A 16,730-nucleotide genomic window follows, 5' to 3' on the forward strand; every position below is an offset into this window, starting at 1 on the left:
TTGTTTCTACTAAACGATGTATTTGTTCAATAGTTCCATAATTCTTTCTAAATCCGAATTGGTGATTTGGTATGAGGTTTTTTGCCTAAATAAGAGGCATTAGCCTCTTCAAAAAAAGAGATTCCAAGACTTTAGAAAGTATAGGAAGTAAGCTGATGGGTCGATATGATTTAACTTGGTCAGCTGGTTTTCCAGGTTTTAGTATCATAGTGATTTGCGCTACTTTCCATTGGGGTGGAATAAAGTTGCGGGATAAGCAAGCATTAAATATAAAGATGATGCAATCCGTGCCTTCTTTTGGCAGTTCCTTTAGTATTTTAGGGGTTATTAAATCATATCCAGGAGCTTTTGCAGTTTTCAAAGATTTTAGTGCTTCAATTACTTCAGTTTTTGTAAATTTTTTAATTGGCAAGTCAAGCTGATAAGGTTGGTTCAAAAATGTGTTAATATACTGTAGCGTTTCATCATCATTGTGAGGTGTGAAAACATCGTATAAGTGTTTGGCGAATGTAGATGCTTTTTCTTTATTACTCTTTGTCCACGAATTATCAGATTTTCGAATGGGATTATTGATTTTTGATTGAGATTTTATCTTCTTTGTAATTTTCCACAAAGAGTAATCAGTGTGTATTGTTGGACCTAATTTCAAAATTTCTCTCTCTACCTCTTGCAATGGGAGCCACCGTGGTGCAATGGTTAGCATGCCCGCCTTGCATACACAAGGTCGTGGGTTCGATTCCTGCTACGACCGAACACAAAAAAGTTTTTCAGCGGTGGATTATCTCACCTCAGTAATGCTGGTGACATTTCTGAGGGTTTCAAAGCTTCTCCAAGTGGTTTCACTGGAATGTGGAACGCCGTTCGGACTCGGCTATAAAAAAGGAGGTCCCTTGTCATTGAGCTTAACATGGAATCGGGCAGCACTCAGTGATAAGAGAAAAGTTCACCACTGTGGTATCACAATGGACTGAATAGTCTAAGTGAGCCTGACACATCGGGCTGCCACATAACCTAACCTAACCTAACCTACCTCTTGCTCTTTTTAACTTTTGAGTATCTTTTGAAGCTCGGATGTAGCTTTATTGAGTTTACGTTTGTCCTCTGGTGACTTAATTGTTTGCCACCTTTTTTTGGCTTTTTTTCGATTAATCTACTCTTCACTAAATTGGAAGCTGTTGGAGGATTGTCAAAACTTTTTTTTGGAGTTGAATTCCATGCAGCTTTCTGAATTACCTCTACTAAGTGTTCTACACTTTTAGTAATATCATATTCAGTTTCTGGTTTAATGCGTTAGTGATCAGGTATCTAAAATAATGCCAGTTAGTTTTTTTTATTATGGAGCTTACATGTTTGTTCCTGAGGGATATGCTGTGAGTGTAAAGTTAGGTGGACTGGTGAATGATCGGACGATAAATCATGACTGGTAATACATTTTTCAGAATTCATTGGCATATCAATTGAAATACAGAAATCTATAAGATCAGGGGTTTTGTTTAAATCAGTGGGTCAGTAAGTAGGGGAATTTGGTGATATGACTCTTAGATTGACATCTTTTATAGCTAAGTAAAGCTGCCTCCCTTTTGGCGTCGTGAGGCGTGAACCCCATGTGGTGTGCTTAGCATTATAGTCCCCGTAGAGTTCTGAAGAAATTAACATATTCATCTTTTTTATGTTATGTCTAGGAGGGCTATATTGCTGACACAGTTAAAGGACCTCTCAGAGTTTCCACAATAACATTTGCTGCCTGTACTTCTGCTGTGCAGTAATGAATTCCTGGTGATGTTTCAATGTCTCTTTTATAAGTATTGCAGATCCACCACGGGCATTTCCCGATGGGTGATTGACATAATAAAATTGATATTTTGGAATGTAAAAATGATGTTTTTGCGTGAAATGTGTCTCTGATATTAGAAAAATATCAATTTGATTACATATAAGAAACTTTTTTATTTCTAGGGTATGTTGAGCAAGACCATTTGCATTCCAAAATACTATCTTAAGATGCTCCATTTTTACAAGTGCGTTAACTTGGAGGCGATGTTCATAATTAGATTTGATAACTGTTGCATGATATTGTTTAGATTACCAAAAATTAATTGAAACAATTTTTATCGTGATTGAATCTGGAAATTGTGTGTATTGGGAATTACTGGTCGAAAAGTCGTTTCGTTAAATTTATACCAACGTGGTTTGTACATCTGACATTATTCTTACACCCTCAATGTTCAGAGTTTTTCCGACTACAGTGATAGTTATTCAATTCAATTAATTTCATGATTGCCGATTCCACAACACAGCTATAAATATTCAAATAGCAACTTACCATGATTTATTGTAACAAAAAATAAATGCATTGCTAAATATTGTTTGTAATTTATTGTTAATTCAAGACAACAAACGTATGATTTTTAAATTTTATCTAAAATGTGTGTTTTAAAAAAGGACTAGAAATCGTAAATCCAATTAATGTTTTTAATTGAAAATTAAATTTAATTTAATTAAATGTCTTCAATCACGAAATTGATAATTTCAATCACAGTTTAAATTGGACATAGAAAAAATTCTTGATTAAAAAATTAATTTATTTCATTAGAAAATTTCAATTAATTTTTTAATTGATTCAATTAAACATTTAATTGATGTTGATTGCAAAACTCAATTAATTTTTTTAATAAAAAAGGTAACTATTTTCAATTACTTTCTGAATTTGCTTTGAGTTTTTATTTGGAATAACAATTGATTGTTTGAAATACATTTTTAATTAAAAATTTAAAAAATGTTCATAACTTTTTTAACTGACATCGTCTTCTGCATTTGATTAAAAAGATAATTGTATCAGTTAATTTTTTTATTAAAAATGTTTAAATTTTCAATCATTTACTTAATTAACTTAATGTTTCTCTCTTAATTTAAAAGTCAATTGGTCAATTAATTTATTAATTGAAAAATTTTCAACTTCAATTAACTTTTTAATTGGAAATATTTTGGTCATATTGTTTTCTGTGTAGTTAACCTCAACCTGGTTTTTACTCTACGCATAGCTCTCATATCCAGCGGAGCTAATCGGCAGACTTAGTACACATGCCAATTTTATCGTTTTTAGTCCGGTTTTTTAAAAGGTTTTTCATTACAAGTGTCTCTGCTAAAAGTGAATTTGTATCGATTTGTAGGCAATTCTTTAAGTTCTCAATATATACAGAAGCACCTTCTACGAGGGCGGTTCGGAAACTTCTTAGCCTATCAAGGAAAGAGAATGGTTAGTTTTTCAAAAATATTTTTATTTTTCAATATAATCTCCTGAGACTTCAATACACTTAGTCCAACGCTTCTATCAATTCTATCCCTTGATTAAAATAGTTTTCCTCAAGGTCTTCAAAATAGTGGTTTACATCTTCATTTGAGGTAAAACGCTTGCCAGCAAGGATTTTTTTTAGATTTGGGAACAAGTAAAAGTCACTGGGAGCTAAATCAGGAGAATAAGGTGGGTGGTCAAGCAACGCGTACTTTAATTAGTTGATTTTAGCCATTGTTAAAACACTCTTGTGCGCTGGTGCGTTGTCTTGATGAAAAATTATTTTTTTGTGTTTCAAGCCAGGACGTTTTTCTCGAATTTGTACATTTAATTGATCCAAAATGTTGCAATAGTACTCTGAATGTATTGTTTACCCTTTTGCAGAGAGTCAATCAATAAAATACCTTTGAAGTCCCAAAAATCCGTTGCCATAACCTTACCAGCCGATTGAATTGTTTTTGCCTTCTTTGGGGCACTTCCTCCAGCTTCAGTCCATTCTTTGGATAGTTCTTTTGTCTCTGGAGTATAGTGGTGGATCCATGTCTCATCAACAGTTATGAACCGACGCTTAGAATGCATTTTATTTCGCTTTAAACGATCCCAACAAGCTTGAGAAATGTTCATTCTTAAGCGTTTTTGATCGACTGTTAACAAATGCGGCACCCATCTTGCAGAAAGCTTTTTCATCTGTAGTTCTTCATGCAAAATTAAATGGACTCGATCATTTGAGATGCCCATGATATTAAAGGGTGGTTAAAATTTCAAGGGCCGATGTTGATTTATCCCATCCTTTTGCTCTTGAATTGTTGCTGGCTTATCGACGTACACCTTTTCTTTCAAATAACCCCAAAGAAAAAAGTCTAACGGTGTCAAATCACATGATCTTGGCGGCCAATTGACATCACCATTACGTGAGATAACACGGCCATTGAATTTGTTGCGCAAAAGAGCCATTGTTTCGTTAGCTGTGTGGCAAGTGGCACCGTCCTACTTAAAAGCACATATCGTCCACATCCATATCTTCCAATTCGGGCCATAAAAAGTTCGTTATCATCTCACGATAGCGAACACCATTCACAGTAACTGCTGGACCGGCCTCATTTTGGAAAAAATACGGCCCCATGATGCCGCCAGCCCATAAACTGTAACTCGTATTCTATATGTAACTGCGAAAATTTCTATAAAACATGCTTTATATAAGATATAATTCTTGTGCATAGGTTAGTCAAATAAATAAATAAATAAATAAAATAAATAAAACCGCACCAAACAGTCACTCTTTGTGGGTGCATTGGTTTTTCGACAATCACTCTTGGATTCTCATTCGCCCAAATGCGGCAATTCTGTTTATTGACGAATCCACTGAGGTGAAACTGTGCCTCATCACTGAAAATGAAGGTGCACGATATGCATTTTGATTTGAACGCCCATTTTCATAATAAGTCTGGATAACTTTAACATGTTGCTGGATTGTTTATCTCTCCATGGTTCAAATTGAGTAAGTCTGAAATAGAGAAATGTCAAATAAAATTCGGAAAAAACTTGGCGTTTAGGTGTGGTTCACATTCAACATCGGCCATTACAATTTAACCACCCTTTAACAATTTCACGCACTTTTATTCGTTATTTTAAATTAGTGAGAAAAATGTTCGTTTTTTGCAAATTGGTTTATAAAAAAGAAAACACCAGCAGAACAACAACCCCTTCATTCAACTTCATTTTGGAATCTTCAATTATCAGGTAATATTCAGTGACGCTAACCTTTTGTGAAAAAATTTGTTTAGGATTTTTTTGTTTATATTTGTAGGGATTGAAATTGTAAAAGGTGGACAAAATTGCTAGGCAGCAACTTATTCAAAGTGAAAGGTACTAGAGAAGAAAAAAAATTAATGTTTTAATATTTCAAGGCCAGTCGATGCTGTTGATTCTAAATAAATATATTTAATATATCAATAAAACATATCTTTTATTGAAGAAAAAATTGCTTATATAAATACATAAAATTGTATTTAAAAATGAAGGTAAGCAGTTCTAAATTTGAAGTAAAAAGTTTACCACAAATATGTAAGATTTGTCCAAATGAATGAAAAAAGTTTAATAAAATCGTTCCATATATGAATTCAATTCAGTTAAATTTTTTCATTCTATAGTATAGTGGTACATAAAAATAGGAAAATGTTAACTAATATATGGAATGCATTCTACGAAAAGCACATCGTTCAAACAAATAAAAATGTCTTTGGCGCTATACTAAGTTCAACTTTCTTCGCAATGAGTTCATTTTAACTTAAAGAAGTGGTCACTTACCGTACTTTTGACACCGCCGTAGCGGTAAGTACGGTTTTTCTAAATACAAGTGCGAAGTTCTTAATTCAATCCCGAAAATATTAAGTACGGATTTCTTCATTTTAGAAATTTTCAATCGCGTTTGTGCTTCTTTTAAGTACGGAAAGTGCTTTATTCTTAGGTTAGGTTAGGTTATGTGGCAGCCCGATGTATCAGGCTCACTTAGACTATTCAGTCCATTGTGATACCACAGTGGTGAACTTTTCTCTTATCACTGAGTGCTGCCCGATTCCATGTTAAGCTCAATGACAAGGGACCTCCTTTTTTATAGCCGAGTCCGAACGGCGTTCCACATTCCAGTGACACCACTTGGAGAAGCTTTGAAACCCTCAGAAATGTCACCAGCATTACTGAGGTGGGATAATCCACCGCTGAAAAACTTTTTGGTGTTCGGTCGTAGCAGGAATCGAAACCACGACCTTGTGTATGCAAGGCGGGCATGCTTACCATTGCACCACGGTGGTGATTCAAGCTTAATGGAGCTCTATTTAATCATAATCTGTACTTGATTCAATCCGCATTTAAGCTTATATTAAACCCAATTAGCGCTTAACTTGAGCCAAAACGAACTTGTTTTAAGCGGAATTAAGGCTTGGATCGATCGTTTTTATTCTTGAATATAATCCCACTATGCTTGATTTAATCCCGAACCGTATTCGATGTTATTTTATATGCGCTTGATTTTAGTGTGATTTTTACTAACCATGTACCCATAAAATAAACATTGGTTCATATATTTTTAAAAAATATTTATTATTATTATTTGTTAATATCAATACATACTTTTGTAACGGAAAGAAAATGACGTAAAATGGGACAATACATAATACATATAATACACCTAGGTGAAAAAGTAAATACATATATTTATAATATCTGTAAATGATTCAAGTACAAAAGACATTTTTTAATAAAAACAAATATATAACAAATAATAGAAATATAAAAAATAAATAATAGAATGCAAAATATAAAGACATATATGTATTTTAATTTACCAAGTCGGCAGAAAATTTGGACCATGAAGCAAGCAACTCAGCGGAATTCAACTTTTCGAGGTCTTGTTGCATTAAATAGTCAGTTTGCCTCTACTTACACATAGGTCGACCCAAGGTTAGGTTAGGTTAGGTTATGTGGCAGCCCGATGTATCAGGCTCACTTAGACTATTCAGTCCATTGTGATACCACAGTGGTGAACTTCTCTCTTATCACTGAGTGCTGCCCGATTCCATGTTCAGCTCAATGACAAGGGACCAAGGGTCGACCCGAGCCATTGACGCTCCTTTAAAACTGAAAAATATAAAATGCATGGAATATATAAATAATAAACTTTAATATTACTTACCATTTAAATATTGTATGTACTTCCATTTTTTAAATATTTATTAATTTATCTTCCTTCTCACTTTCTTTTGACGAGACAATAAATAGTTTACTGTCAATTATGGTCAAAGCACACAATAATACTACACGCAAAAAAATAATTCTTTCCTCCCAAACGAAATTTTAGACAAACAAAGTTCGTTTCTCACTTGCTTTTCGTTGAAATGAAGTGCATTTGGAAGAAAAGTATATACTTTTTGGGATAAACGTTTATTCTTTTCCAGGATGTAAAAACAATTTCATAAAGACTAACTCAAAAAATTTTTTTTCTGGCTAATTGCATTTTCCCTCACATCTTTCTCACTTCCACGAAGTTTTTTAGTTCTTAGCAACTTTTTCTGTAATACCAACAATGTAGAAGAAATTATACGACTCTATAAATTTTTAAAATTTTTTTACCTTTCGCCTGGACGGAGAATCGAACCGTGGACCATGCACTTTGTAAGCCAACACACTAACCACTGAGCTATGTACCTGTTATGGTCATCAATAGATAAATATCCATATAAGTTATATTTATATAGCATAGCTTGCGGCACCCACGAATCGAATAAACAAAGTTTATTTAACAGAAACAAACATTTAGTTTGGCACCGTGGAGCAGTGGTTGCTACGTCCGACTTGCATGCCAAGGGTCGTGGGTTCGATCCCCGCTTCGACCAAAGTTTTTTTTTTGTTTTTTTTTTACATATATTCCAGATATGTTCGGAAGATTCCGAAAAAATGTTCAACATTACATTGTAGTATATTAAATTTTGAACTGTAAACTGTGTCTTATTAAAGACCTAAAGTCGGAAAAGAACAGTGTTTGATATAAACGAAATGGACTGTGTTGTTGTTTCAAAAATAACTTTTTTTATTGAAAAAATAAAAATTTTGTAACAAACGAATTTTTTTGGTGATAAAAGTTTAAAATTTTCGAAGCAATTCAAAAAACTCTAACAAAAGAAAAACGTTTTCGGTACACGTTTTCCAAACGTTTTTTTTCTTTGCGTGTAAACGAATTTGGCAAACAAAATGCAAGCGAAGCTAAAAAACACAAGATCGAAATCAAACACACACATACACACTCACAATGTTTCATGCATACATGCGAACAATAAACCGATAACCTGTATATATTCTGTATTCTGATTTGACATGACTCATAAAGGAATATCAAGTTAAAGTTTTCTTATTTTAATGCGTAGTCGGCTTAAGATAGCAGACGAAATGCAAGCCAAACAACAACACTAACACTAAAAGCCAAACATTAAATTGAAAATTCTCTGTATGTAAGAAAAAAAAACATAGTCGGGGGTTGAAAATCTATGAGAGTGTCGAAGAGAGCAATCTTTATTTTGCGCTCTCATTAGCTAACTCTCACAGAAACTCAAAACAAGCTTAAATCAAACTTTAAGCACTTGAATTGCACAAATAAGCGCACTTTGTATTTAATATGAGTATAACTTAGTATTTGCGTACTTAAAATTTTAAGTGCGGATTCAGGCTAGAAATAAGAATTTGAAAATTGATTTTAGAAGTCTACTTTTCTTTGGGTGTTCCTAGAGTTTATTGTCTTTGATGCAAATATTCGATGAAGGCCTTCAGGAATGTTTGATGCGGGGGAGGTGATTATTTTATGTTGCAACGTAGATGTTCGATGATGCGCAGGTTTGGTATGCGGTTAATGATCATTAATACGATCGATTGCCTTACTGAGCATTTCAATGCACTTATGAATGGAGTTTTTTGATGATTTTTGTTGAGAATGAAATGTATTAGGGTGGTTCTTAAAAACTATTGCATTTCAAATGGAGCTGGTTTCACTCTTTATGAAATCGAATTGCCTTATCAAAAAATAATTAAATTAGTTTTTTTTAAGCAAACAATATAATCGTGCAAAAATTAATATATAACTTAAGAAATTTTTATTTTATTTTTTTTTTGATGATAATGAATAATTTGACTTTTTCTCATGGAGATATTTCTGAATTTTGTACGGCATAACTTCTTACATCATGGCAATTTATATCGAGTGCAGAAATTGGTCAAACTATGATTGATGGGTTTTCTTTCAACAATTGCAAAAAAAAAAAAAAATAGCCTTCCCTCCTCTCTGCCTGTAGAACACCGTAGGCTTCTTGGAATTTGGCAATCAGGAGGAGGGTGAAGAGAAAAAATGTGCTTGACCACAATGAGGCAACTGCAAAATCTTTTTATATTGCTTTGCAAAATTCTTCCATCACAACACAAAATAATTTACGTGGCACTTGGACTGGATCTTTTGGCCTTTGGTAATATCCAATTTTCTATGGAAAAAATTAAATACAAAATGTATGAGATTTTACAAATCTCAAATTTTCCGATTTTCACAGAATTTCACAAAAATACATTGGCGTATTACCTTTTTGTTAATAAAAACACTGATTAAAGAATTTCTGTAGAGTACTGCTGCGTTGATTACACAGAAATTTCTCAATTAATTTGAACTTTTATGGATTTACTTTTATGTGATATTTTGTGTATTGATCACTTTTATTACGTCTGTACTCTATGAAGCGTTCAAAAGGAAGGAAGTTTCTGGATTTTTGATAATTATGCTTTTGACATTTTTTCACTTGTTAAAGAATATTTTGTAGTTTGAAGGAAAAAATTGGAGTTCAAAATTGCAAGGTCTTTAGTGACATACGAAGTTCATGATGAACGCATTTGTAGTAAAAATTACAAGTTTAAAGAAATAATGAACTACTTTGTGAGAAATACGAATTTAGTAAATCTTTATGCTTAATTTGTGTATAATTTTTTCCGTTTTTTAGTTAATTTAACAATAAAAATGTTTTGCGTACATTAAAACATTTTTATTGTAAAGGAAACTTTCTACAAACATAAAATTCCATGAACTAAAATAAAGTTAAATTGGCTTTAGTGAAATAGAGAGTTCATTTTTTTGAGTGTACAAATATAAGGACATCATAAACCAATGTTGAATGTTACCTGATAATTGAAGATTCCAAAATGAAGACAAATGAAGGGAATGTTATTTTGCTTGTCTTTTCTTGTTCATTCTTCCTTTAAGGTGAGTATTAAGTTCGAGTTTAGCCGCTAAAATCGCCATTTTTTCACTAAAGTAAAAACTAAATCAGTAAAAAAATGCATAAAATTATACACATTTTTTGCACATTTCATAATAACTTGATGGGGAATAGCCCAAAGCAAATTTTCACAAAGTTTGTATTCCTTAAAATGGATTATTAAAGAAAAGTAATCGTGAAAAAATTACGATTTTAGCGGCTAAACTCGAACTTAATACCCACCCACCTTTATACACCATCACAAACGTTGATATATTTATATTGTTTTGTTACTGATTTTCAATAATTTTCTAATAAAAACTGAAAATTTACTCACTAATTTATGAAAAACAAATATTTTATTTATATTTTGCCGACTTTTATATTATTTTTTTACAATCACTAGATTTTATGACCATACACTGAAAAAAAAGTGAACCCTATATTTCACTAAAGCAGATTTAATTCAATTTAAGTTCATGGAATTTTTACGTTTTAGGAAAGTTTCCATGACGTTAATAATTTTTTGCGTACGTTAGTTAAAATAACTAAAATAGAGGAAAATAGTATACACAAATGAAGCAAAAAGATTAACTAAATTGGGGTCTCCTACAAAATAGTTCAGAATTTTTTAAAATTTGTAAATTTTACCAGTAATGAGCACATCTTGAACTTCGTATGGTAATAAAGACATTTTTGCAATTTTTAACTCCAATTTTTTCCTTCAAACTACGAAATTTTCTTTAACAAGTGAAAAAAATGAATTATGTCGAATAAAGTTTCTTGAATTTATCGGAAATTATTTACTTAGTTTTGTGAAATGGGCGTGACATCCGCGTTTCTAATACAGTTTAGTTAAAATTTTCTAAAATTAATATATTTTTTCTAAAAGTAACTAAATTGTTCTTCTGGGTGTACAATACATATAAAAGTTTTTGTTGTTGTTACTATGTGAGAGCAAAAAACACTCGAAATCCGTGATGCCAACTCCCGGAAGGCACAAAGCACCAAAACTGTATTATAAATTCTAACACACCACCTCCCACCAAAAAAACTACTAAAGCCAACTAAATTTCAATGCTCTACTAAAAACAAAAAAAAAATACTTCCTATGATGTATTTTAGATGCATTTGTAATCTTATCTTATGAAATTATTAACCTCTATTCCAGTGTACACCTTGATCACTTTGAATGCTTTCATCCAATTCATTCTGGTCAGTAATGTCTTTCAAATTTCAAAATATTTTTTTAGAGGAGAAAAACATTTTTTTGGGAATTTGGAAATATTAACATTTATTTTAGTTATGAGTGCTTTTGTTAATTTAATACAAACGTTTTTAATTACATCTTTATGAAGTTCAGAAATTCGGAAAAATTCCTATTACCAGGTATGAGTATAAGTATGCCTGCGCCAAAGTGGTTCTAAACAATACCCGAAATACCAATATTGATTAAAAAAGAATCTATACCACCTTAATAACAATCAAATTTTACATGTGGCAATGTAGTTGAGTTTAAGTTTTTGAAAGTCGAATCCGATTTTTTGTATGAAAAGATATCGTCAATTAAACTTAATACTGTTCAAATTAAAAAAAGCACCAAAAGCACTAAATGAAAATGCCAGAAAACACCAAGTTGGTGCTTTTTTTTGAAAAGGCACTAAAAAGGCAATTTGGTGCTTTCTGGAAATCAAAAAGCACTAAATTTGGTGCTAAAAGCACCAAATTGGCATCACTGCTCGAAATCCTCGATTCATTCACTCTGTTCAAATTTGACTCGTTGTGTTTAATCCCGAAGACTGAAGTTGTTTGATTGGCTGCTTCATACAACACAAATGGGAACGAGTAACTCGTTGCCACAACGAAATTTTGTTTTGGACCCAATTCAGTTAAACCATAGGAATCAAAGCGTCGACTTTTCAACTTTGACAAAAGAAAACTTTTGAACGGTCGAATTTTAAAGTCAATTTTAGTTGACATCATAAGTCGAAATTCAATTTTACAAAAACTTGACTTAAGCTTTCGATTTAGAGGTCGTTAAAGACCACAAAAGTCACGCATGTGGTTTATATTGGAATTGCCCTATGCAGACCATTCTACCGATTTTACTTCTTGAGCGAATACAAGAGATTTCCGAATTTTCATCCAATTTGCTGCAGTGTTGCTTTGCACTCATAATTTCATGCGGAAAATGTGGTTTATATCGGTCCATATTCTTATATACCTTAGGATTGCGCACATTCGAGTATAGGGGTTAAAATTGTCCAGAAAGATATAAAACCTGACCCAAAACCTAAAACGCGAAATTTTCGTTAGATTTTCTGTGCACACAAAAAAAAAAATTTCTGATTCAATCACGAAATTAATTGATCCAATTAATTTTTTAATTGAAATGTCTTCAATCACAGAAATGATAGTATCAATTAAAAAATTAATTGAAGGTAAAATTAAAAAATTAATTGATCCAATTAAAAAATTAATTGATACTATCAATTTTTGTGATTGATTTTTGTTTCAATTAAAAAATTTGTTGATTCAATTAAATTTTTTATTGAATATTTTTTAAAACTCAATTAAAATTTTAATTGGAAAAAATTTCGTGAATTTTTTTTCTGTGCACCGAAAGAATTTTCTTCGTAAAAAGAACGAAAAATGTCGTTAAAGGTATTGGAGTGAAGGAAACTTTCTCCTGTTTGAACGATATGATTTTCGTAGAAATTAGGTAGAATGCATTCCATATATTAGTTAACATTTTCCTATATTTATGTACCACTATACTACAGAATGAAAAAATTTAACTGAATTGAATTCATATATGGAATGATTTTATTAAACTTTTTTCATTCATTTGGACAAATCTTACATATTTGTGGTAAACCTTTTACTTCAAATTTAGAACTGCTTACCTTCGTTTTTAAATACAATTTATGTATTTATGTAAGCAATTTTTTCTTCAATAAAAGACATGTTTTATTAATTTATTATATTTATTTGAAATATTAAAAACATTTTTTTTCTTCTTCTAGTACCTTTCACTTTGAATAAGTTGCTGCCTATCAATTTTGTCCACCTTTTACAATTTCAATACCTATAAATATAAACAAAAAATCCTAAACCAATTTTTTCACAAAAGGTTAGCGTCACTGAATATTACCTGTTAATTGAACATTTCAAAAATGAAGTCGAATGAAGGGGTTGTTATTCTGCTGGCGTTTTCTTTTTTATAAACCAATTTTCAACAAAACTAACATTTTTCTCACTAGTTTAAAATAACAAACATTTTATATTTTTTTGTTTTGTTTTTTATTATATTATTTTACTATATTATTTTTTAACAATCTCTCCGTATACCATAACAACGCGATTCCAACTAAAAAAACAACCCACGCGCAAACACATCGATTACATCGATGACAGGTATCGATTACAGTTAGACAAAAGAATTATAGGAAATTTCCTATATTCTAACAAGGGTGTTTCCTTAAGTATTGAAAGAATTGAATACTTCTTAGTACGAATGAACTAAAATATATTTCTATGCCAAGTGTTATTCATATGTATGATAAGCTTTCTATAATAAAGGAATTCAGTGTTTTCGTTTTATAAGAAATTTTATTTTTCCTTCAGTTTCGAAGACACTTTAGAATCATTTATTAGATTATATTTTTATCATTTTATGAAATTTTACCTTTTGTCCGGGCGGAGGATCGAACCGCGTACCATCAGTTTTCTAACTAAACACACTATCCACTGGGTCACTTAGCTCTTACGCTAATCAACAACCAAATGTGACTTTGTTTGTTATTTGTTTCTTGCTTGGCTGCATGTATTCAATAACACATATAGTCAAGGATGTCTATTTTTAGAAACACCACACGAGCACATGTTTCGGAGACGAACTTTCGTCTAGAAGTAGATTCACTCAACGGTAGTTAGAATTGACATTCATCGTTAGTTTATTTATACTAAAAATGGAAATTTCGTGTCCAACTAGACTTCGAAATATTGCACAGTAAAAGTTCAGTAACGCTGCGTATTACCTATTATTATATTTGCTTCAGTCCATTTACGAACTCATTGGGAGTTCTTAACCATTTCGCTGGTAATGGCCGTAAGTTCAATTTACTTCCACTGAGTTAATTTTGTTCATCAATAGCTAATTTAACTAACTGTGAGTAAAATTTTGAACTACTCAATATTATGGAATTTACTTGTAGTTACGACGTTAAATTTTCTGAGTGTAGAGAGTTCACCTTTTGGGTGTATATTCGTAAAATGTTCTTTGCAAAATTTACGAAAATGAATGAACATTCCGTTGTTATAATGAAGAATTTACGAAGAATGGTTAATGAAGAATTCTTCGTAAAATTAACGAAGAGAATTCTTTCGGTGTGATTGAAATGGTATCTAATCTCACACTGAAAAAATCATTCACGGTTCCAAAGATTTTGTCATTACACTAATGATTCTGAGCCAAAGAAGCGGAAAAATCAATTAAGGACATATTTACGTCAAAATTCGCTTTTAAATTTGAGTTTTGCGTACTTGGTTCTAGGAAACAAATTTTAATTTATTAATGTTTCCAGCATTTCCTTAATGTGATATCAAAGTCCATTACAGACGTCTAAATTTCCAAATTCAGACTCGGCTACAAGTGATAATTATTTTATGTTTCAAGTAAAAAACGTCTTTAAAATAAACATCTTCTAGTTTTAAACGCTTTTTAGTTTTGTATTCAAGATACAAAACGTCAACGATTTCGTTAATTTTGTAGATTTCTTAAGAAGTATTAAAGCCAAGTTGACTTTAGTATATGAAATTTTCTTTCATGTTCGGATACCCAATTTTAAGTCGAATCACTTAGCTATGAAGACAAAAGGGCTTCATTGAAAAGTTTATTGACTTTTTGACAAGGAAAAAATCTTTATATCGGAGAAATACGTCCTCTATGCTAAGCAAAATTCGCATTCGTATTTTAAGGACATGAAATCTTTGGCCTCGCGACAATATTTTTTCAAATTTATGGAAATTTAAAAATTAGAAATCTTTTGGAACAATTTTGGTCCGATCGGACCAAAATGGCAACGCTGACCGAGTTACGGGTTCATTCGAACATAAAAACATCGGTCATATTGGGAACAACTACAAATCTCTACCTTACTTGTTTGGCTTCGAGTTGTTCTCGAATATAAAAATATATGACCGATGCAACGCTCTATTTCACAACGAAAATCCTTCTATCTAGACCTTTATTATTTCCCATAGGTAGTAGTTCAAATTTCACTCTTGGAAAATGTTTGAACTAGTACGATAATAAAGTTCAGTTTTTATTTATGGCATAAACTAATCTGTAATTGCGTCAGTCTGTAATTATGACTTCTAAATTAAAGACCAAACAATGTGATCACACTTGATATCGGCTTATTTTTTATATAACACCCATAACAGGATTTTAATTCTTAAACGTCTTGAATCGTATTTTTGTTTTAAATTTTGTGTTTTTAAAAATACATATGTTGAATATTTTGGTATCTGCTCATATTGTGACGGGATCTCCATATAGACGTATTTCATAATTTAATTTATCGGACATAAGAGCCAATTGGCCTTAAATTTGAAATATACAATTCAATTGGTGGTGAATGTAAAATTTAGATCTTTTTCACACATAAATAAATAAAATAATTTGTATACACGCAAAAAAATAATTCTTTCCTCCCAAACGAAATTTTAGACAAACAAAGTTCGTTTCTCATTTGCTTTTCGCTGTAAGGAAGTGTATTTGGAAGAAAAGTATATACTTTTTGTGATACACGTTTATTCTTTTCCAGGATTTCATAAAGACAAACTCAAAAAAAAAAAAAAAAAAAACATTGTTTTCTTGCTAATTGTATTTTCCCTCACATCTTTCTCACATCCACGAGGTTTTTTAGTCCTTAACACCTTTTCCTGTAATACCAACAATGTAGAAGAAATTATACGATTTTATAAATTTTTAAAATTTTTTTACATTTCGCCTGGACGGAGAATCGAACCGCGGACCATGCACTTTGTAAGCCAACACACTAACCACTGAGCTATGTATCTGTTTTGGTCATCAATAGATAAATATCCATATAAGTTATACTTATATAGCATAGCTTGCGGCGCCCACGAACCGAATAAACAAAGTTTATTTAACAGAAACAAACATTTAGTTTGGCACCGTGGAGCAGTGGTTGCTACGTCCGACTTGCATGCCAAGGGTCGTGGGTTCGATCCCTGCTTCGACCAAAGTTTTTTTGTTTTTTTTTTTTACATATATTCCAGATATGTTCGGAAGATTCCGAAACAATGTTCATTATTACATTGTAGTATATTAAATTTTGAACTGTAAAATGTGTCTTATTAAAGACTAAAAGTCAGAAAAAAACAGTGTTTGATATAAACGAAATGGACTGCGTTGTTGTTTCAAAAATAACTTTTTTTATTGAAAAAATAAAAATGTTGTAACAAACGAATTTTTTTGGTGATAAAAGTTTAAAATTTTCGAAGCAATTCAAAAAACTCTAACAAAAGAAAAACGTTTTCGGTACACGTTTTCCAAACGTTTTTTTTCTTTGCGTGTAGGTCAATTTTGGATACACCCCGCAATAGAATTTTGTTATATTGCCCGG

The 16,730-nt window shown here is 31.6% G+C and overlaps 2 protein-coding genes and 1 long non-coding RNA gene across 4 annotated transcripts in view; 1 reads left to right on the forward strand and 2 right to left on the reverse strand.

The window, feature by feature from the left end:
* qin (tudor domain-containing protein qin) overlaps nt 1-16,730 on the forward strand; it is a 663,334-nt gene that overhangs the window by 21,018 nt on the left and 625,586 nt on the right. The window lies entirely within an intron of this gene.
* LOC142221450 (uncharacterized) overlaps nt 1-16,730 on the reverse strand; it is a 231,159-nt gene that overhangs the window by 9,243 nt on the left and 205,186 nt on the right. The gene's annotated exons all lie outside the window — the stretch shown is intronic.
* On the reverse strand, nt 6,373-7,092 carry LOC142221457 (uncharacterized). Its single transcript, XR_012718043.1, has 2 exons — nt 6,984-7,092; nt 6,373-6,928 (listed from the first exon to the last, which is right to left on the reverse strand). It is a non-coding gene; the product is annotated as an uncharacterized LOC142221457 (long non-coding RNA).

This window comes from Haematobia irritans, chromosome 1 (assembly GCF_050003625.1).
Source record: "Haematobia irritans isolate KBUSLIRL chromosome 1, ASM5000362v1, whole genome shotgun sequence".
NCBI lineage: Eukaryota > Metazoa > Arthropoda > Insecta > Diptera > Muscidae > Haematobia > Haematobia irritans.